Genomic DNA, 22,156 nt, shown 5'->3' on the forward strand with positions numbered 1-22,156 from the left:
CTCCTATTTAACTACTCTGCAGCAGACAGTCTGTTACATTTGAGCACATTAGCACAGAAGCCACTGCTAGAAAAGCAGAAATCCCAGACAGGTTTTACAAAGACTCTTCTATTCAGAAAGCAGATCAACCGAGCAGCAGTAACAGGGCAGAGTTTAATAACTTCTTCCCCCCCACTCAAGAATTTTCCTGGGATTTGTTGCCAGCGGTGCCATGCCCAGCAGCTCTCGCCAAACCCTTCATGGCTTTTAAGAAGGGATGATGGCACACAGACATTCTTGTGTCCTGCAACCGTCATTAGCCCCATAACTTATCTACAGTAAAAGGAAAAGTGCAGCTTGACAAAATGAGCAACTGGTTAGCCATCTAGCTGTGGGAGGAGCTACAGATTATCAGCATTCCATGTAACCTAGCAACCAAGAGAACAGGATTTGCCAAAAATCTTTGAATCTCAGCAGTAGAGAAACTTAATACCACCAAACTCTTACCTACATATTAGCTTTGAGGAATCCTTTTTTCAAAAATAGACTTATTTTTAAAGGGATTGAGTAATCAAGTATATGAGTAAACGAGTACTCATATACTCACAAAAGGTAACAAAAAGTTTTTTATGTACAAAAACTTAAATACAAGGCAGTTAAAGCAGATTTTTGGACATTAATGCTTTCCTTTTATGGTGGCAAGCATTAAACACAGTAGTAATCGCTCATTAATACAAATACCATTTTATAACTCATTTCACTGCCTATTTCTGCTAAAAAGAAACAATTTTGTATAAATGCAACAGCTAGGACTGGGTTCTTAATTACTGGTAAATAAATTCTATTGGTAAGTAAATTCTATCTGAAGGGTTTGCATTAAGAGAGCCTTAAATCAGATGACCTTAAAAAAATAAAGCAAGGCAAGTATGTTTCTGGATCTTTAAAGAGTTATGACAGATAGAAATCAATCATTCTCCTTTTATGAGCTAATAAAAATCAACCTGATTTTATCACCACCTCATAGGGTTATTACTAGTATCATCATCATTATCATTATTGATGGATCACCCCATCCCGGCCATTGCCAGGCTTTGAGCAATGTACATTGCCAATTTTGGATTGGGAAATGTTATGTGATTTGAGCATAGTCTGGGAAGGGTTGAGTATAGCGAGGGGAAGGAATTCGGCAGGTATGTGATACCATAGAATCCACTCTCCAATGCTGCCATAGTAATGCAGGAGAACTGATCCCTGTAGACTGAAGGATCAAGTAATTCTGGAAGAACTCCATGCCCCACCTAGAGATTACCAACCCTCACTACATAGTTTGAACCAAATGCTTACCCCATCCCCCGCAATTATCACTATGAATTGTTTAAATCTCTATGGAATCTACAAACACCAGCCTGTACACCAAATCAGATATTTTCAGAGAGGTTTCTATTACAAAAAAAGTTGTCAGTATGGTTAACCCCTTGATAGCACATCCACAGTGCCCTAACACAGTTCCTGCCTGCCTTGGGAATTGTAGTTCTAGTCCTGTGAGAGGGTGGAGTTAGGAATATAACAGTTCTACAAGAACTACAGTTCCCAGGATTCTTTGGGGAAAGGACCAAACAATTAAATGTCCGGGTTGGATAGCAACTACCTAAACTTTACATATACTTTGCTAGTGTGCCCATCAACCCCTTTATCCAGGTAATATCCAAGGGTAAGAACTCCGTTACAAAACAATCAAACCAATACAAATCCAAATGTTTGTATTAGGCCCGGGAATACATATTGGACATTCATTATGAGAATATTGTTTATATTATTATATACAAACAAAACAAAAAACTAAGGATTCAAGAGCTGTTTAAATTTCAGTTTGGAACCTGTTCCCATACGAACCTCAAATGACAAACTGAAGCAGGACAAGAGTAAATTTCATCTTACTAACTTTCAATCAGAACAGCTTCTTCAGTAGACAATTCAGTATGCAGATGTTTGCTCAATGCAGTTTTGAAAAAAGAATCACCACTTAGAAGTACAGTTAAAATGGCTCTCTTGCAGATAGAAAAGGTAGCAGGCTGCACATCTGAAAATCTCCAGTGTCCTTGTTTGTCTGGCATAAAGGCAACCTCAAACAACAAAGGAGGGGAGGCAGGTTTGGTGGTAAAGTACCAACCCTTCTTCCCAAGTATCCACCAGCTTCTCTACTGCTGCAGACCGGACCAGAAGAAGCACTTTTGGTATTCTAACCGGCTTTCCAAACTTTATTAATATGATTTTTAATCTAGTGTTGCACATATTATAGAATTTAAGACCATTTAAAGAGTTCCTCTTTTGCCTCAAGCAAAAAACGTGTAAAAATGTGGCGCAGCTTTTGCTAGCAAGTTTTAAAGCAGGACTTCAGTTTTTGTCATATGAAGAAAAAAGGTGCGAAAGCAAGTTACTTTGCCATGCTTTCATGCCATATGGGCAGAGTAAGAACGACTTACTTTTTTTTGTAAAGAAGTCTAGCTGCAACACATGAAGTTACAAACCACCTCACTATAGAAATTGCTATTGCTTCATGCTGTATATAAATAACTGAACAGTATTAATAGGAGCTTTTCTCTACTGTACACAAGCTCTAAATATAACTTATGCTAGTACTATTGAGTGACCTCTGCAGAATCCATCTCATCAATATGCCTGCTGTAAACATATGTTAGCTTGATGTGAATGAAGTGTAATATAACAGTTAAGAGTGTCAGACTAGGATCTGGGAGACTCAAGTTCAATTTCCACTGTGCCCTGAAAGCCTGCTGGGTGACCATGGGCCATTCACACAATCAGCTTAACCTGCCTTACAGGGTTGTTGTGAGAACAAAATGGAGGAAAGGGTAACGATGTAAGCCACTTTAAATTTCCATTGGGGATTAAAGTGGGACATAAATGAAATAGTCTCCCACAATTTTTATTTGACTCCCATCACCAGAAACTGAGTGAGTGCTAACACAAAACATGCAGTGTTGTCTCTTCCTTAGCTACTGTTAATATCTTGTAAAGTAACTGTCTAAAATCAGCACTGACAAACAAGATATGTCCATAACATCAATTGTTCTTACACCCACTAAGCCTGTAATAACAATGAAACTAGGCAGATATTGAGATACATCACACGAGCTTATGGATCAAGTGCTTAAGCCTCCCTGCACCTCATTCCATAAGAAGAGTACACAAGCAATGAAAATCAGAACTTTCTAAAGTTGACAGAGATCCAAAGAGTTTAGGTTAACAGGACTTGTAATACCCATCTCTCCAAATGAGGTTCCTCTCTTCAAATAGCTTCATGATGCATATAAATAACCCATGTCATATCCATATTGCTGTTGTAGTTTCCCTTCATTTCAAAAACTGCTTTGGGGAGGGATGGTGGCTCAGTGGTAGAGAATCTACTAGGTAAGCAGAAGGTCCTAGGTTCAATCCCCGGCATCTCCAACTAAAAAGGGCCCAACCAAACCTCAGCTTGAGACCCTGGAGAGCTGCTGCCGGTCTGAGTAGACAATACTGACTTTGATGGACCGAGGGTATGATTCAGTATAAGGCAGCTTCATATGTTCATATGCTTCCCTGCCACACCCACTTCCTTTGGAGAGGGAGGGTCAAGAGGCCACTCATCAAGAAGCTCCGTAAAATCTTTACTTAAAATAACATCTTGAGCACTGGAATGAAAAGTATAAAGTTATTAATAGAAGGTTTCCTAAGGGACACAAATCTAGTAACAGATTTTAGCATTTGCCATATATTCTGCTTGGTCACATTGTACAATTTTGCTACAACATGTATTGTTTTCTGTTGCACCTAGTTAACAGTACAAAAAATAGCACTGTAATAGTTTTGCAAAGTAGTGTACTTAATTGAGTTTTTTTTAAAAAAAAGAATTAAATATAGAAAAATGCTATTGTGAAATATATACTTACTTCAAGAACTGCTCACATGTTTAATATTACAATTCAGGTGATATATTACTTATCCTATTATGTATTTTTATCACCAACTAGACATTTACAAGACAGGTGCAATATTCAGACAAAGAATTTAGCTGTCCCATATTACTCAAACATAAACCGACCTACAGATTAAGGACAGCTCCTGCTTTGTACCACCAGTGATATGGTACTTAAGCCTCCTGAACAACAGAACTGAAAGCCAAGCCATTAATACTCTGAAACAGAATTAAAATAAACAGATTGTATAGTAGTTTTAGAGACACTGGGTTGAACCCAGACTAAACTGGCAATAGCCACAAGTTCCCCTTATCACTGTAGACCGCCCCCACTCCACTTGTCATACCCCAGGAGCAACATTTCATGGAGATCAGTGGGAGGGAGGAAAGTTCCATTCTATTGTCAAAAAATTTACAGGGGAAGACCCGCAAGAAACTTGCAGGGAGTGGAAATTCCCTCACCTTTGCTTTTTCCCCCTTTCAATCTTTCCCTTTCTTTCTCTTCCCAAGCCAATCCCTCCTTCTTTTTCTTTCCAACCCTCCACTAAGTCGGCCCTTCTTTCTTCATCTGTCTTCCTCCAAGCCATTTCCCCCCTTCCTTCTCTCTCTCTCCAAACCATTCCCCCCTTCTTTTCCCTGACCTTTGAGCCCGGCAGTGGCGGCAGTGCCTGGAAGTGTCAAACCCCATTCAGGAAGCTACCCTCCCAGCAAGACACAGCCTAGCAGCTGAGTGCTTTGCTACCAATCACCAGCCAAGGTTTTCATTGGGCCAGGCAGGGCAGAAGCCACCACTGCCAGTAAAGAACATAAGAGAAGCCATGTTGGATCAGGCCAATGGCCCATCCAGTCCAACACTCTGTGTCACACAGTGGCCAAAAAAATTTATATATATACACACACACACACATATGCCAGTGATGGACCTCTGCTCCATATTTTTATCTAACCCCTGCTTGAAGCTAGCTATGCTTGTAGCTGCCACCATGTCCTGTGGCAGTGAATTCCACACATTAATCACCCTTTGGGTGAAGTACTTCCTTTTATCCGTTTTAACCCAACTGCTCAGCAATTTCATCGAATGCTCATGAGTTCTTGTATTGTGAGAAAGGGAGAAAAGTACTTCTTTCTCTACGTTCTCCATCCCATGCATAATCTTGTAAACCTCTATCATGTCACCCCGCAGTCGACATTTCTCCAAGCTAAAGAGCCCCAAGCGTTTCAACCTTTCTTCATAGGGAAAGTGTTCCAAACTTTTAATCATTCTAGTTGCCCTTTTCTGGACTTTTTCCAATGCTATAATATCTTTTTTGAGGTGCGGTGACCAGAATTGTACACAGTATTCCAAATGAGACCACACCATAGATTTATACAGGGCATTATGATACTGGCTGATTTGTTTTCAATTCCCTTCCTAATGATTCCCAGCTTGGCGTTGGCCTTTTTTATTGCAATCGCACACTGTCTTGACATTTTCAGTGAGTTATCCACCACGACCCCAAGATCTCTCTCTTGGTCAGTCTCTGTCAGTTCACACCCCATCAACTTGTATTTGTAGCTGGGATTTTTGGCCCCAATGTGCATTACTTTGCACTTGGCCACATTGAACCTCATCAGCCACGTTGACGCCCACTCACCCAGCCTCAACAGATCCCTTTGGAGTGCCTCACAATCCTCTCTGGTTCTCACCACCCTGAACAATTTAGTGTCATCTGCAAACTTGGCCACTTCACCGCTTACTCCCAACTCCAAATCATTTATGAACAAGTTAAAGAGCATGGGACCCAGTACTGAGCCCTGCGGCACCCCACTGCTTACCATCCTCCACTGCGAAGACTGCCCATTTATACTCACTCTCTGCTTCCTATTAGTCAGTTTTTGATCCACAAGAGGACCTGTCCTTTTCCTCCATGACTCTCGAGCTTACTAAGGAGCCTTTGATGAGGAACTTTATCAAAAGCTTTCTGGAAGTCAAGGTAAACAACATCTATTGGGTCTCCTTTGTCCACATGTTTGTTCACCTCCTCAAAGAAATGCAACAGGTTAGTGGGGCAAGATCTTCCCTTAAAGAACCCATGCTGATTCTTCCTCAATAACTTGTGTTCATCAATGTGCCTACTCATTCTGTCCCTGATAATGGTTTCTACCAACTTTCCCGGTATTGAAGTCAGACTGACTGGCCTGTAATTTCCCGGATCTCCTCTGGAACCCTTTTTAAAGATGGGGGTGACATTTGCTACCTTCCAGTCCTCAGGAACGGAGGCAGATTTCAATGAAAGATTACAATTTTTTGTCAGAAGATCCACAAGTTCAACTTTGAGTTCTTTCAGAACTCTTGGATGTATGCCATCCAGACCTGGTGACTTATTAATTTTTAATTTGCCTATCAGTTTATCAATTTAATTTGTCTATCAGCCAAATCGGTGCAGACTCTGCCCCAAAGCCACCCACTGCTTTCCTTACCTCTTCACTTTATGTCTACACCGTGATTGGCTGCTCTGTTGAAACATTCAGTGAGAAGGGCAGGGAAACATGTTCGTGATTATTATCACATAAGAGGTGGGAGAGAAGGCTCCTTGTTCTCTGCTTTAGTAAGTCTGTTCTCTGCACATGCACAGAAAAGTTGTTGTATTTGGGGTGGAGTTACGTCTCCCCCATATACTTTTTTTAAAGATGTAAGATTTTTCAGCAAACCTGGAAAATGCCCCAAGTGTGGAGAAAAATCTCTTTACTCTCCTGTGTCCCCTATCTGCAGAAATAAGTATCCCCACATGGGGACATAGTTGAGAATTAGATATATAGATAGTGCAATCCTACACATAAAAACATAAGATACCCTAAGAGGCCATGTAGGATCATGCCAATGGCCCATCCAGTCCAACACTCTGTCACACAGGGCCAAAAAACCAGGTGTCACCAGGAGATCCACTAGTGGGGCCAGGACTGTTGCCCACCTCCCCACCCCCCACCCCCCGCACCAAGGATACAGAGCATCATTGCCCCAGACACAGAGTATCACCCTGTAGCTACCCTGCTCCATATGATTATCCAATCCCCTCTAGAAGCCATCTATGCTTGTAGCTGTCACCACCTCCTATGGCAGTGAATTCCATGTGTTAATCACTCTTTGGTGAAGCATTTTCTTTTATCCATTCTTACCCAACTGCTCAGCAATTTCATTGAGTGTCCATGAGTTCTTGTTCTGTGAGAAAGGGGGAAAAAGTACGTTTTTCTCTACCTATCCTAAGCATAGTCTTATAAACCTCTATCATGCCACTCCCTCAGACGACATTTCTCCAAGCTAAAGAGCCCCAAGCACTTTAACCTTTCTTCGTAGGGAAAGTGTTCCAACCCCTTAATCATTCTAGTTGCCCTTTTCTGCACTTTTTCCAATGCTATATAATCTTTTTTGAGATATGGTGACCAGAATTGTACACAGTATATTAAATGAGGCTGCACCATCCATTTATACAGGGGAATTATGATACTGGCTGATTTGTTTTCAATTCCCAGCATAGCATTGGCCTTTTTAAATGTCTCGACATTTTCAGTGAGTTATCTACAACAACCTCAAGATCTCTCTCTTGGTCAGTCTCCGCCAGTTTGGATCCCATCAACTTGTATTTCTAGTTAGGATTTTTGGCCCCCAATGTGCATTACTTTGCACTTGGTTACGTTGAGCCTCATTTGCCACAATGACACCCACTCGCCCAGCCTCGACAGATACCTTTGGAGTGCCTCACAATGTTCCCTAACCCTGAACAATTTAGTGTCATCTGTAAACTCAGCCACTTTGCTGCTTACTCCAAATCATTAATGAACTAGTTAAAAATCATCAGACCTAGTATTGAGCCCTGTGGTATCCCACTGCTTACCACCCTCCACTGTGAAAACTACCCATTTATACTCACTCTGTTTATTAATTAGCCAGTTGTTGACCCATGAGAGGACGTCTTTTTACCCCATGATTATTGAGCTTATTTAGGAGCCTTTCATGAGGAACTTTATCACAAGCTTTCTGGAAGTCAAGGTAAACAACATCTATTGGGTCCTCATTGTCCACATGTTTATTCACCCCCTCAATGAACACTAACAGGTTGAGACAAGATCTTCCCTTACAGTACCCATACTGAGTCTTCCTCAATAGCTTTTCTTCATCAATGTACCCACTAATTCTCTTTAATAACAGTTTCCACCAACTTTCCCAATATTGACGTCAGAGTGACTGGCCTGTAATTTCCTGGATCTCCTCTGGAACCCTTTTTAAAGATGGGGGTGACATTAGCTACCTTCCAGTCTTCAGGAATGGAGGCAGATTTTAATGAAAGATTACATATTTTTGTCAGAAGATCCACAAGTTCACTTTTGAGGTCCTCCTGCTTAGAGTTATTCCTGTTTAAATCCACTGAAGTCTTTGAGTTTAGACTGGAATACTTTGCATTGGATTGTACTGTTAGTATGAATCCAACCCAATGGTGTGAACTTGTTTCATGAAGCGTGCAAATGGGCCACTAACCAGTAGAGCCTCCAGCAAAAGACTCTGCTAATTTGTGGCTAATTTCTGTACCAGAAAGATTGACTTTTGTAGGATGGTCATACAAGCCGCATATACAGTTTTGCTAGTGACTTTACATGCCTTGTGATCAACTTTTTAAAAACAATGCAAGATTACTCTGAACAGATATTCTCTAGCCTTTCACAAATATTTTTTAAATGTTGGTAAATACATTTGGCACGTCAGCTTGTTTTTCCCCTTAAACACTTGAATCTGCCAAAGACAGTGGCTACTTTTAACACCTGTTGATAGCAAGTTGGCACACATTTACAGACTTCACAATAATTCAGGAGCAAGCAGAAGTGCCAACATGTCACTCATCTAAAACAGAAAGGTACCTAAATTAGAATAAAATGAATGTAAAGGAATAGTCTTGAAAACTTACTTATTATCAACAGCAACTGTGTATTGTTAAAGCCTGTGAGAATATGAATTCCTGCCCTTCCCCACAAATGAAAGCAACCCTATCCAAACAATTAATGAACACATCAGCAACTGTTTCATTCAGCAACCAGAAATATGACTCTAGACACTAGGATGGAAACAGTCACACAGATTTACACTGCAATCCTTAAAATACTTTCCTGGAAGTAAACCCCTTTGAATAGAACTGAGTAGGATTCTGAGTAGCCCTGGTTAGGCTTGCTCTCTTAGTCAGCCTTTATATAACACTTTATCAAAGAACTCTGCAGTTTACTTGTTTCACACACGTTAACAAGAATGTTGGTTTACTAAATTAATTCTAGTACTTAACATTCATGGGTCTCCCAAAGAAACATCTTGGGAAGGAACAGAAGATTTTGTGGAAAGAGGCAGATTGCTTAATTTCTGCTTAATTTCTCCTCAATGTAATTTTTCTGTCCTATTTTTCACACAATTGTGAATCAAGTTTGGAAATGGGATTTATGTATTTTTTACCAAGCCTAACTATATTTTACTTAATGAAAATGCATCATTCATAACTTCATTAGCATATAAAATTGCAATATTCAGCAGGAATCTTAATGTATAAATACTTGGGGGGGGGGGTTCCCCAAACAAAAGTGCAACTATATCCTGTACTAGAGATAAGACTGTAGCCTGGTTAGTATTCAGGTAGAAGACAACCAAGGAATACCAGGCTTGCAATAAAAAAGAAAGCAATGGCAAACCACCTCTGAATGTCTCTTGCATTGAAAAACCTGCGGTGCACCTTAAGACTACTGCAACTTGGCAGCAAAAAACCCAAAACAAAACTAGTAACAGAGCTGCAATCTATGTTACCTAAACACATATATCTTAAGGTTTTGCCATTTGGGAGACACAAGTTGAAAGCATAAACCACAAATGTTACAATAAACAAAAGATGTTTTGTTATGACTTAGAAATAGTCCTTAATACTGTTACTATAATCCAAAGGAAAATCTCTGGGGACAAGGGGCATTGTCACTGATTTCTCTGTCTGGCTGCGAATCTGACATTCCTCTCATGCTATTCCTGAGGGTTCTATATTCCCAAGCATTTCAGGCTGCAGGAGAAGACAGGAGGCAGAAAAGTCACTCTCCACCACTGGAAATCTGTTCCATATGTGGAAGTTACCGCTGGATTCAAGCCTGTATGACTGTAGCAAGACTATTAGCAGATTGGGATATCAAGTTAGCACTGACCTCTTCCATAGTGTATCATCATCATAGGCATATGTTATTAACTGTAGATGAAATTACAGTACTCACATTTAGCTAACAAATGTATCTTTGAAATATGCCTACAGTATGTTCACAAATTATCCTTACCTAATGTTAAAGAAATCTTGAACAGGATCGTGCGACCCCAGGATTCCATGAGTCCTTTGTAAGAACTAAAAGCAAGTCCTTGCACCCAGCCAGATACTGTCAATACTGACACCTCGTTTTTCTACTACTAGGAGTAAGAACTTTCACATCAACCTTCCCCCTCTTTCAGCTGGCTGTGAGGGGCAGCTCCTAACATCTAGACTCTAGATTCTAGAGCCCTAGCCAGAATATACACTGATTAGTCAATGGGAATCAACAAATCAGCCCTAAGAAATAATCAGCTGAGTAAACCAAGAAGTATAGCCCTAATTCAGTCATCATAGTTACTCACAAAGTAGTTTTTACTTTTCTTTCTGTGGCAAAAGATGCAGACAGAGACAAAAGATTCTGCATTCATTGACAATAGCAGTCAATCATTGTCTCAATGAAACACTATATGCTCAAGTGGTATGCAACGCTGGTCTCTTTATACTTCAGTAATGCACTTTGAATGTTTTTCCAGGACATTTCCCACCCCGTCCTGCTGGGCTGTAGCTATAACATGCCCAGAAGGGGAAGGACTTAAGGGTTCCGCAACAGATTAACAGAAAAGGGGATCTTTGGAGTTGTTAAAGTCTGAGAACTGCTGCTGGAGATTTTTATACACTATATAGTTTTTAGAAAGCTTTTTGAGTGAATAAAAACCTTATCTTAAAACCAGCATGGAATAGTGGTTAAAGAATCAAACCAGGATTTGGATACCAAGCTTGAATCCCTACTCCACAACAGATATTCACTGGGTGAACTTAGATCACTCTCTGTCTTGGTCTTTCAGCCTAGCCTAAGCCATAGTGTTGTTTGAACACACAAGATGTTCATACTTAGTTAACATTTCTAATCATGTTCTTAGAGTGAACTTTACCTCCATATGATTCTAGTCAGTGCCAACAGCAGTCGTGGAAGATCATTTAAACCAAACTCCAGTAGCTTGACATTTATGCATTTGAAGTTCTCTTGTAATTAAGGACTTACTTCACTATTTACTTTTCTGTCCTCTCTGTTCTAGTCCAAGGGCCAACTTTTTAGATGGAATTCTGTCAGGCCTTACTGCTTATACAGATGAGGAAAAAATAGTATTTCTTTTATCTGACATTGATGCTTATATCTCCCAGAAAGTTTCAGTCTTTGCCCTCACAGCAAAGAAAAAATACATTACAACAAAGAAAATTTCACTGAAGTTTTTTCAATGATCCATAATTTTACCACTTGGGAAAAACTGATAGTCTCCAATGGATTAAGAAAGGTGTTTATCATTGAATTTGTCTGGTTCTCTCTCTTCTGAGCCTTTGTATGCCTAGTACCTCCAAGCAAGAGAAGAGTGGGGAGCTGGACATTTAAGAATTAGAATCATAAAATCATAGAATTGGAAGGGACTTCCAGTGTCATCTAGTCCAACACCTTGCACAATGCAGGAAATTCACAAGTACCTCCCCACTACACACACCCAGTGACCCCGCTGCTCTAAGCCCAGAAGATTGGAGGGGGCACAAAACTCTCCAGGATCCCAGGCAAAACTGGCCTGGAGAAAAATTGCTGCCTGAAAAGTGAGAGTTAAATTTGCCTTTTGCAAGGAAAAAGGATGCTCCTTGCTCAGATAGGCCCATGTCTTGAATCTGTAGATCAGTAAGGTAGGGAACCAGTTTATTCAGTTCATGTTAGCTGTATGTTTTATGTTTTGCATTTTCCAATATAAAACTGCTGCCTGAAAAAAATGCTGCATGCATGGATGGTGTTGCTAAGTTCCAGATAGAGTCTAGAGATCACCAAAGCAACTAAAGAGTCTTCTCTTTTTATGAGTTGCTACTAAACACACCCTGAAAGGCACCAATGCATGCTATCAACTACAGTTTAAAGTTCTTACAGGCGAAAGTCAACCTTCTCAGAAGATTCTCAGTTCATGCACATAATCCAATAAAACACAAGTATTTTAATTAGACAGGGGACTGACTACCTGTAACTTTTTAATACATGAGCAATATGTTTGGTTCCAGTATTCTCAGTGGGGCTCACTTCCAAGTATGCAAATGGAAGCTTTCAGCCTCAGACAGCTCAACAAGAATGTTCTGTGCCTTTGTTTCCCAAGCTTTACATGGTGAGATGCTTGTACATAAACTGCTGTCTTCATTGTGTGGTATTTCAAACAGAAAACAAAAGGGCATAAATAGCCACGTTGTAAAGTGCAGGCTGATGGTTCACATTTTTCCTACCTACCAAAGATCTAATCAGTAGACGATTAAACAAGTATTACACAATAACATGTTTTTACCCCCCCTCCCCAACAGCTTACGAGTGATACCTGGAGAATGTTTAACTCAGTGGCATTTTATATGCCAGCACAGCAAATCAAGGCACTTGGGGATTTCATCAGCTTATTTCATGCAGTTGAATTTATCATGTACATTTCATTAGTGGATCATTTATTTGCTCAGGGCATGCTTTTTTTTTTAAGTGCACTCTTCTAATTTCTTAGTGAGCCTCAAGAGACTATTCATACCCTACCTCTCCTTGGCCACCAAACTGATACCAAATTCAAAGTTAATGCCCTTTCCAGTTCATCTCTCTTTGGAGGCAGTCTTTTTTATAAACATGAAGGTATAAGCACTGCAATCAACTAGTTTTCCCTAAAATTGTTTGATATTATATTCAAACTTCTCAGAGGAGTTATCAAAGAATAAATTCTGGACTTTTAGCATTTACTATATTCAAAACATTTATTTATGTGAAAATATTATACATTCATTAGGAAGGAAACCCTTAAAAACCACAATTCTGTGTATGGCAAACATACACAGAGAGCCAGTATGGTGTAGTGCTTAAGTGCACAGACTCTTATCTGGGAGAACCGGGTTTGATTCCCTACTCCTCCACTTGCAGCTGCTGGAATGGCACTGGGTCAGCCATAGCTCTCGCAGAGCTGTCCTTGAAAGGGCAGCATCTGTGAGAGCTCTCTCAGCGCCACCACCCTCACAGGGTGTCTGTTGTGGAAGAGAAAGTTAAAGGAGATTGGAAACTGCTCTGAAACTCTGAGATTCAGAGTGAAGGGCAGGATATAAATCCAATATCATCATCATCTTCTTCTATGAGCTTCTAAGGTCAGAGTGTATGTGCATTTTTGTGGTAACAGTATATACAACCACAAAACCTCCAGAAGCCCTCTTAGGAACTATGTCTTGAGAAGTCTATGGTACAAACATCCAATGAGAGATTTTACCAAAACTTCATATTCTAGAAGCAATTCATATTTCAAGAGGACAATGACGCCTGAAGCACTTATAAGAATGCCCCCCTCCTAGTTTCTTTAGAAGTGTGTGTGGCCTCGCTTAAAACACATTAGGCAACTCACAACATTAAATCTCTAAGCAGAAACGGAAGCTTAAACTGGGAGATTAATCCAGTTACAAAGAGGTTTCTTTCAGGTCAAGGCTATGGTCTTTGATAGTGCACAAGAGAAAGACAATGCAAAAGGGGAGGGGGGCGCAAAAGAAAGAAGAGTTGAAGCTTCCTGTGCTTAATATTTATTTTCCAAAATAATTACGTAACAATTTTGGAAGAGAAATACCCAGCTGCCCTAACTAATTTCCAATGAAGTGCCCTTACTGGGGGGGGGGGGGATTAAATTATTCTGTATATTTTAAAAAAAATTATTTGTACAACCAAATAATGATTTTCAGGGGTGTGAATGGTACTGTAAGTATAACTCCAGGGGAAAAATTCCTGAACTAGAGTAAGAGTCCAGTAGCACCTTAAAGACTAACAAAATTTGTGGCAGGGTATGAACTTCATTCTTTCATGAAGAAGTGAGCAGTGACTCATGAAAGTTCATTCTCTGCCACACATTTTATTAGTCTTTAAGGTGCCACTGAACTCTTGGTCTTTTCTACTGCCACAGACATTCTATTAAATTAGATTTTTAAACCACCCTTCCCTGTGGAACAGGGCTCAGGCTGGTGTATGCGGCTCCTCATCTTGATCTACGGTAAGTACCTGGACAGACAGTGCTTGATGAGTGGTAATGGCTCACTCCAGTTATATCATCATGGTGTTTCAATGCTCTCCTGGCACTTTCTCCTTTCAACCGAGATCAAATGCATGGAGTAATACCAGTTTTCATAAAGACTATAGGTAAGGGCAAGTTTTAAACTAAATTTTACATCATGGTATGAAGTAATTCCCCATTCCTCCACTTGCAGCTGCTGGAATGGCCTTGGTTCAAGCTATAGCTCTTGCAGAGCTGTCCTTGAAAGGAAAATTCAGGAATTTTCTCCCTGGAGTTATACTTACAGTACCGTTCACACCCCTGAAAATCATTCTTGGGTTGTACAAAAAAGAGCTCGCTTGCGGAATAGAGAGGGGTATAAATTGAAAAACTAAATTAAATTCTTTTAAAAGCAACTCAGATGCCCAATATTTAAAAGAAGACAGAACAACTTTACAGAGAATCAATATTTAGTAGCTTCTCTTCAACCAACTGCATGCATCATCAACATGTCTGCAATGTACTCTGTATCTTCCAGGGCTTTTTTGTGGAAAAAGCCCAGCAGGAACTCCTTTGCATATTAGGCCACACCATGGTGTCACCATTGTTTTGTATAGGGTTTTCTTGTAGAAAAAGCCCAGAAGGAACTCATTTGCATATTAGGCCACACACCCTGGTATCACCATTGTTTTGCGCAGGGTTTTCTTGTAGAAAAAGTCCAGCAGGAACTCATTTGCATATTAAGTCACACCCCTTGACACCAAGCCACCCAGAACTACATCCCTGTGTGTTCCCTGCCAAAAAAAGGCCCTGTCTCAAACTATTATTAGAACTGCGGGGGTGGATGGGGGGAAATCAGGTAGAATGAAGATGTCTTCCTAGAGGGGATTACTATGAGCAGATCAGTTTCCACAGCCCCATCCTCAAAGCTAGTATCTCTTCACAGTTGAAATGGTTAGACATACCATAGATTTCTATTTGGCAGAGATAATGGAGGGAAACTTTGTAATGATCTTCCACTCTTTATTTAAATAAGCCATTTACAACAGAACTTTAAACTGGAGAGTTTTCCTTATTTTCATTCCCTAGAACAAAAGGCTTATTTTCAATTAGTAGGCTGAGGGTCACAGGTGGTCATATTAGCAGATCACCATGTGTTTCGGTCTGTTTGTCATTTTATCTGAAATAAATTGGAGGGGGAAAGAATGAGGCACAGATACCCGCCATTTAGTTTATAATTTTTATCCCTTGTAATCCATCAGGGTTAATAAAAGGTCCCAGGTTTAAAAGGTTAAAAACTTATCTAGATGAATATCTTTGAATTACGTATTTCATACCAACTGAATATCAATTCTAATTAACAAATTAACACTAAAATTAACATAGCACTGTATAGCAATGAAAATTCATGACATCTTATGGCAGCCCAGTCTAGCCTCTCAGTAAGTGTGATGCACCAAGACTTTATCAAGAGGTAGCTGTTCTCCTACAACTGCAGTCAAATCATTATTCCTTGCCACTCTGACTGCTACAGCAATGCAGAATGCTTAGCACAGCAAGGAGGCACAGAGTTAAAAATGCAACTGGCTGTGTAAGGGAAAGAAATGACATTTCCATTGGATGTGAAAGAGAGCTGAAGTGCTACTTGACACTGTTCAGGCTGCATGACCCAGAGAAGCATCCAATTGCTTCCTTTGTAACGGGGGGGGGGGGGGGAGTATGCATATTCTAGTCAGTTGTTTTAATGACAGCTTCAGCTGAAGCATTATAGATCACAATCAGCATTTTCCCCATGACAGATTCTTCCTAGTTTGGTTCAGAAGCCTGACATGCAGGCATATGCAAACCACTTAGCAATACGTCTGTGATTATTTTATCTTTGTTTCATACATTCTGGCTTGCCCTCACCCAGGGAAAGGGGCAAGAGCTTCTGCTTCTCGCCCTAAAAACAACTGCTAAAGAAGGTAGCAGTTTTCAGTAGTTCTTTTGTAACAGGTATCTATGAGATGAGAAGACCAGACACAGGCTATTAGTCTAAATGAAAGTAAGAGAAATCTGATGCCAGGACTAGTGGGGGAAGGGGGAATGAAACACTTCTGACTTCTAAAAGGACAGTATAACTCTCCTGGATTGTAGACCTTCATGGCTAAATGATCACATACAAATCCAGATCAAGTTCCTGAATAAAAACAAAGCCAACTCATTGTAAGTCAAAGTAAAATTCATTCCGTTAGGAAGCACAAATGTTGGCTTATTCTTGCAAATGAGATTACCACAAAATTCTGAATTTGCTAGGATTAACATCTTGATAATGTGCTAACAAAATCAATACACAAGTTCTGTTGATCTATATGAAACATTTGATGTGGCAAATATTCATGATGTTGATACCATTTATCACCACAGCCATCTTGTAGATAAACAGGAGTAATAATCCCATTATGCAAATGGAGAATTGAGGTAGAGTACAATGAAGTAATGATCTGAATCTCCCAGTTTTAAGCCAAAGAACTTTTCCATACTATAAAAAGCTTTGAATCTCACACATTATTTGTACAAGAATACTGCTGATGTGCAATAAAAAGCAAAAGGCATTTTTAAAAAATCAGATGTACATTCTAACTGACCTAAGCTTTAAAGATGCAAGGCATTCCAGGCTTGGGGGGGGGTGTTATCCCCAAACTGCATATAACTTCACAAAGGAAACATTATTGAAGAGTGGCTTTCTCACATTCTGCTCTAAACATTAAAAGATTCACATACATCGCAAGAAAGGCTCAAATGATGCCTTTCAGAGACACATCTGACAATGCCAGAATGCAACAGCCAATGGTCCACAAATAACATGTTTTAGAACTGACACAGAATAATGACTAAGGGACAAACTATGTTATATTGGAGATTCGTCATCAAATCTTTTTTAACCCTTAAATACAAGCAGAGCAGCAGGGCCTCTGTTTCAGACTGAGACGACCACTGGGCACCCTCAAGTGGCAATTAGTCCCATGAGGGGAAAAAGTTCAGAAAACCTATACTTCAGTCTTCACGAACTGACCTAGGAGTCTGGAAATCCCAGGTTCATGAATTCCTAAGCTAACCTCAAGCAAACCACTATCTCTAAGGCTTGGTTCATGAATAGAGAATGAGGTGGAAGAATAACATAATTACAGACTATAGGTGGAGGATTCTGGCTTTGATGGTTCTTTTGCATAAAAGAGAGCTCCATTCACTCAGAAAAGGAGAATAGCAAGGAGAAAGATTCCTCCCCTCCCTTGCTAATTTTCTACTTGGAGGAACTTTTTAACACAAGAGCATTCCAAAGTGTGACCTTCCACCTACAGCCTCAAAATAAAGCACTCCATTCTTTTACCACCTTAGATCTCTGGCATCTCAGTCCCTTGGGACTGGCAATAGGTGGCAGACCAAGCTTTTGGCTCCCCATTCAGATGACCTTGTCCAGGTCAGGCTCAAACCACCTTACCGGACTGCTGTGAGGCTAAAAGAAGGAAGGGAATGAGTGAAAGGGCATGCTAAGACAAACAGACCCAGACTGCAGACTGAAGCTTATTAATTCACCACAGGACTGTCACAGGGACAATAGGTGTGCCTACAACCTACTAAAGGCTATGTAAATCCCAAGTTGCTATTATTAGAGGGCAAAGCAGTTAAGAGGCTGCTTTCATCTTTCAAAGGAGCAAAACAAAAACAGCCGCAACCCGCCAGGTCGGTTTAGACGGGCTTTTGCAGCTCGAGGCACGCACAGCAGGGATCAGTCAGCACCCTTCGGACCAGCCGTGACAACCTTTCCACCCCTCCCCACTCACCCCCCGAAGTGCCTGGCACTGCCTAAGGCTGAGGGAGGAGAAGGGAGGGAAGCCACGACCCGGGATAATAAGAGCGCGCCTGCCGGAATGACTTCTCAGCATTGCTACTCTCGCCGCCTGGGACTGGTGGCCAAACGCCAGCAGCCTCTCTTCTCTCTCCCCGCTACAGCAACCTTTCGCAGAGAGCCGCAGCGGCCCACTTTCGCCGAAGGAATCAAGGGGAGAAAGCAGCAGTCGCCGCCTTTCACTCTCAGCCCCGGGGAAGGGGGGGGGGGGAAGCAAATCCAATGAGAGCCCCCCAGCCACGCTCCTTCCCGCCACGCCTCTTGGCCCACGCGCGTTCCAGAGGAGGAGGGTCGAGCTCGCCACAACTCTCCGCACCAACTTGACAGCGACCCTCGCCCCGCAGCAGAACCACCACCACCGTGCGCGCGCGCGTTCCCGCCGCCCTTCCCCTCACAACCACCAAGCAGAGATTCAAAAGTCCCCACTCTCAAGTTCGCTGGCGGCCCTTTCGGAGACGCAACGAGGTCTTCTTCCCTCTTTCTTTCTTTCTTTCTTTCTTTCTTTCTTTCTTTCACAGCACTAAACTGGCACGGGAAGCCCGCCAGCCAGCCGCCCCCGGGCTCAAGTTCCTTGCCAAAGTTCAGCCTTCCCCTCTCCACCTCCTCCTCCTGCGCCCGCCGCAGTTCAGCGAGGCAAGAGAAGAAACCCTCCCGCCGGGTAGCACGTTTCCCCTCCCCTCCCCTCCCGCCCAAGCAGGGCCCTGCAGGGTTTTGTTACCTTCTGCTCTGCGGCTGCAGCAGGACCATTTGCCTCGCTGGGTCCAGAACAGGGCGAGAGCGCGCCAAGGCGCGCTTTCTCTCGGTCTGTAGCTTTTTTTTTTTTTCCCCTTCTCCACTCAGTCCTCTGGAACTGCCCAGTGCGCGTGCTCAGTACCAGCCGGGACATGTAACACCTTCCTTCCCTCTTGTACCTTGTGGCGCCCGCCGCGGCACCTGCCTTCGGTGGTGACGTCACAGCATTCCTCACTACCTGGTCCAAGCCAGAAGCCCGGCGGGGGGGCGTCGGGGTCCGTCGTCTTTTCGTCTGCGCCAATAAGCACCCACCCTGTGATACATATTAGCGTAAGTGCAACCGGTCAAAGGGAAGAGACGCTCAAAACAGTGGATCAGTTGAACAACTCTGTTTCTCCCCCCCCCTCTTAAGTGGGGGGTGGGCTTCCCTCTGGAATTTATACCAGTGTTGCCAACTTTATTTTTAAAAAAACCTTAAAGGTCTTCTGCATTTTCAAGAACTGCCTACAGAATTGAAGCTCCCCCTAATCCTGCGTGTACATTCCAGGAAAATTCACTGCTGCTCAGACAACTGTTAAAGGGACAGGAGTTTGCTAAGAAGAAAATGTTGACAACTACCTGCCAGGAGAATTGTGATAAAGGGCAACCAATATATTCCCATGGCAGAAGCGTTTGCTCTGGGCTATACAGCAAGCAACTGATAAAAGCTATTTTAGAAAATGGGGCAGGTAACTAATAAAACAGACCACAGTCATTGCAAGGCTACAATAAATGTCCAGTGTTGTCAGAGCACCCAGCAGATTTCAAAGCAAAGCAGAGCAACCAGTTCTGCCTTGTGTTTACTGGCAAGACTTCGCTCCATTCTTGCTAGGTCAATAGCGCTAAGTCAATCACTCTGCCTCAGTTTCCCCTCTGTGATCTAATGGTTAAAATAAGAAGATTTCAGTCCCATAATACCTTGAAACTATCTTAACAGAATGTTAGACTAGGATCCAACAAACCTGGATTCAGATCTTGCCATGAAGTAAACCTGAAGCAGTCACAGTCTCTCAGCCTGACCTACTCTTGTGAGGGGGAAATGGGGACGAGAAACCTACATATGCCACCCTTAAAACAAGGGCAGGATTTTAAATACTCCTAGAAAAATAGGCATTTGACAATTTTCTGATGAATGTTCTGTTCCTGATCATATTTACTTGGAAGCTGCCCATTCAGTTCCAGTGGCACTTGCTTCCAAGAAAGTAGGTTTCTGATTGCAACCAAAAATTAGCATTACAAATTGCCTTACACGTTTTAACATGTCAAAATAAAACACTAGTTTGAGCCATTACAGGGCAGTACAAAGAAAATAGTTTGGAAGCATTCAAGCAGAAATAATTTATTATGTGCACTAGCGTGTAGACTTTAAAAAATTGTTTTCTTAAAATCTGACATGAAGATCCTACATAAATTTACTCAGTTCCCCAATTGTATGGGACCAGATGTTAGATTATGAGTTGCACTCCTTTGCAGATTTACATGAGAGCAATATTTACTCCCAAGTGGTGCAGAGTAGTAAAGCTGCAGTACTGCAGTCCTAAACTCTGCTCACAACCTGAGTTTAATCCCAGCGGAAGCTGGGTTCAGGTAGCCAGCTCAAGGTTGACTCAGCCTTCCATCCTTCTGAGATCAGTAAAATTAGTACCCAGCTTGCTGTGGGGGAAGTGTACATGACTGGGGAAGGCAATGGCAAACCAGCCCGTAAAAAGTCTACCATGAAAACATGAAAGCAACGTCACCCCAGAGTCAGATATGACTTGCACAGGGGACTACCTTTACCTTTAAATGATAGACTCCAAATGTTCCCCTTTGCCCTTGAAGCAGCAGCAAGGTCATTCTGTGCTGTGTCCTACCACACTTTTGGGAGACCACTTTTATTTGTCAGAACAGATTACAAGATGCAATAAAGGAAGGAGCTCCAGTAGTTTTCGTGGGTGTAGAGAAGAGAGGGGTGCTGATAGGCATAGTTTTTCTCAACTGTTCCTTCTGAAATTGCATCCTCTACTAAAGGTATAGGAAGCCTGCCCTCTGCTGCACCTGAAGATTTAGAGAGTTGTGAGAATGTCCAAATGCCTTAATTCTAAATTGCATGAGAAGTTATTGCTGACTTGGGTTTATTATAGTTAAATAAAACAGAAGTCCAGTAGCACCTTAAAGACTAACAACATTAATTTCAAAATGAGCTTTCATGAGTCACAGTTTGTGTGGAAATCCAACTAGGAATCCTTCTTATTGCATTTATTATAGTTAACATATGGAATGGTGGAATGTAAATATATCTGCATATTCCAGTTAATAGGAAGCAGAATTTCTTGTTATGGGAGGGGCACTGGAGTCTTTGAATCATGCATAAAAGGAATGAATGGCATGCAAAATAGTGTTGCCTTACTGCCACATGAAAGAAAAATTATGTTTACCCTCAATGTGGTTAGCTTCGAGGAGAAAGCGCACAAAACAACTATGTAAATTGTCATTGGTGAATAAACACTTGATTTGGATCCCACTGAAGTAAATGGTAACTACGGCAAATTACAGAATTTAATTGTATGGGCCTGGCAAACCACAATTGAAATTAGCACCTGCAGATGAGGACTTATATTTAGAAACATCCACCTAGTGCCTTGAAAACTAGGTCCTGTATTACAGTCTCTGAATATTATTGTCTGGGCACCACTGGTTTAATCCCATGTTTATGAGACAGGATTAAGACCACAAAACAGTATTAGAACAAATTGTAGTCAATATGTCAATTATGTCAGTTCTCCTCTATTCATATGGCACACTTTCTAAATTATTGCTCAGATATCACAACATAAGTGATTAATTTTGACTAATGGTTGGTACAAGAATATACAGGGTTCATGACATAGTGTTGCTAGCTTCCAGGTGGTGGCTGGAGATATTCTGGGATTACAGCTGCTCTCCAGGCAATGCAGATCAATTCCCCTGGAGAAAATCACTGCCTTGAAAGGTAGATGCTATGAAATTATATCCCATTGAAGTCCCTCCACCCCCAAAATCTCCAGGTATTTCCTAACCCAGAGCTGGCAGCCTTATTAGACAGAATGGAAGAAAACTACAGAAATAAAGAACAGAGCTTCCAAAGGTGGGCATTTCAAAGAGTACCTGGTTCATAATAACACTAGTAATCTAGGTATCCATGCTGAAAGCCTGAAAATATTCACACCTCCATCTTCAGCCC

General features: G+C 41.4%; 1 protein-coding gene across 1 annotated transcript in view; it reads right to left on the reverse strand.

Annotated features, from left to right (window-relative positions):
* MTUS1 (microtubule associated scaffold protein 1) overlaps window positions 1-19,298 on the reverse strand; it is a 149,888-nt gene extending 130,590 nt beyond the window's left edge. The window contains exon 1 of the mRNA XM_060246416.1: window positions 18,902-19,298. The gene's annotated coding sequence lies outside the window, so the exon portion shown is untranslated. The remainder of the gene's footprint in view (window positions 1-18,901) is intronic.
* Window positions 19,299-22,156: the final 2,858 nt, after the last annotated feature.

The sequence above is a fragment of the Heteronotia binoei genome, chromosome 9 (genome assembly GCF_032191835.1).
Source record: "Heteronotia binoei isolate CCM8104 ecotype False Entrance Well chromosome 9, APGP_CSIRO_Hbin_v1, whole genome shotgun sequence".
In the NCBI taxonomy this organism is placed as follows: Eukaryota; Metazoa; Chordata; class Lepidosauria; order Squamata; family Gekkonidae; genus Heteronotia; species Heteronotia binoei.